The following is a 1,699-nucleotide window of genomic DNA, read 5'->3' as shown; positions in this document are numbered from 1 at the left end:
AGCCTGCGGTGAGCTGCCGGCCTGAGTCATGCCTCCGAGGCGGTGCTGCCGCCGATTTTCGATGTCATCCCATTTAATCTAAATTCACGGTCTGGGAATTACGGAAGACCCAAAGACAGTGCTTGACCGGCTCATGGGGGAGATGTTAAAAACGCTCTGCAGGAGCCTTAGCCTCCGAGGCGGTGCTGCCGCCGATTTTCGATGTCATCCCATTTAATCTAAATTCACGGTCTGGGAATTACGGAAGACCCAAAGACAGTGCTTGACCGGCTCATGGGGGAGATGTTAAAAACGCTCTGCAGGCGCCTTAGGCTGCCAGAGGGTAAAGACCACCCCAAAACACAGCTCAGGTAAAGGAGACCTTTGCATCTCTGACTGGATTAGTCCCATCTGAACGGGGAAAACGAAGAGGCAGCAGACAAACCGTGCGCTGTAACCACGAACTTTGCACTTCCCGAAGGCGCCTGGGGTGTGTGGAGCACCTCTGTCCTGCGTGCTGACTGCTTAAGGGGAAATTCCCAGAAAACGGCCTGGGACTACAAGATTAGAAGCTTGGCAGTGTAGACTGGCAATCTAGTTCCAGAAGGCACTAGCTGAGAGCCCACAGGAAGGGGACAGTCGCGATAATCAGGCACCATGTCTAAACAGAACACGAGCTGCCACCACAAGGCACCAGGGCCAGACCCACCCTCCCACAACAAGTGTGGACACTGTAGGTCTGGTAGAACAGATGTGGACACCGAGTGTGGACACTGTAGATCAGAAACTGGTATCAACCCACTACACACACCCTGCTTAGTAAATCAGTTTGTGATACGTCATCGCTCGGTGTCATTGTTCTTTGCAGCCACCCCGCCCTTCCTGCCACCTGTGCTATCGGACCAGTGAAAAACGAGGAAATACAGGAGGATGCACGTACAAATTATTTACACAGATGCAAAATACAGCTACAGTGCCAGGAGATAACTGGAAAAGACAATGAGGTGACTGGGATAGCTGAAGATGACTGGTTTGTGTGACATAATCTGAAAAGGGAGTTAGTTCCACGAGAAGACGCTTAGACACACTTTATTTGTGCAGGTTTATTTCAGTACCAGAAGAAACAGGAGCATCCACACAATTAATACTCCCACACGACTGGCTACAGGAGCTCTTGTCCCCACGCAAGGCCACTGCTGCCAGTTGCAGATGCTGCTGGAGGAGTCTTGTGTTGGTGTCGCTGCCTGAAAAAGCGGTGGCAGTCACGAAAGCCTCCTGTCACCCACAAAGTTCAAGGACACGCGGGGTATTCAGCGCAGCGTTCACCCTTTCGAAGCTGCCAGAACATGATCAATATGGGGCAAATGCGGGCATCCCAGTGCTGCAGGCTCCACCGCTCCCTGACAAGAAGCTCTGCAGTTTGAGTGATACGGCAAGCAAGAGGCAGCAGCAAGAAGGTACCCAATACGAGAGGAAAGGTAACGTCAAGAGGCTTGTGGCAACCAAATCCCCAGCTACATCTGCCCTATCCCACCAGGTGAGGTACCCAGGCCCCTCACACCTTTTCCAGCATGGTGCATACTCCCAACAGGTTTTTTGGTGGTTAGACCCTTAAGAAAACTGATATTCCTCTGATTAGCTTCTCCTCCTTTGCAGCTCCATTCTGCCCCTGCTTAGGGTCTGCCATCACCGATCACTCCTGCTACCACCCACCTTCAAC

The sequence above is a fragment of the Buceros rhinoceros genome, unplaced genomic scaffold (genome assembly GCF_000710305.1).
Source record: "Buceros rhinoceros silvestris isolate BGI_N320 unplaced genomic scaffold, ASM71030v1 scaffold15738, whole genome shotgun sequence".
In the NCBI taxonomy this organism is placed as follows: Eukaryota; Metazoa; Chordata; class Aves; order Bucerotiformes; family Bucerotidae; genus Buceros; species Buceros rhinoceros.
The sequence above is the reverse complement of the archived record's forward strand: the minus strand, read 5'-3'. Positions refer to the sequence as shown.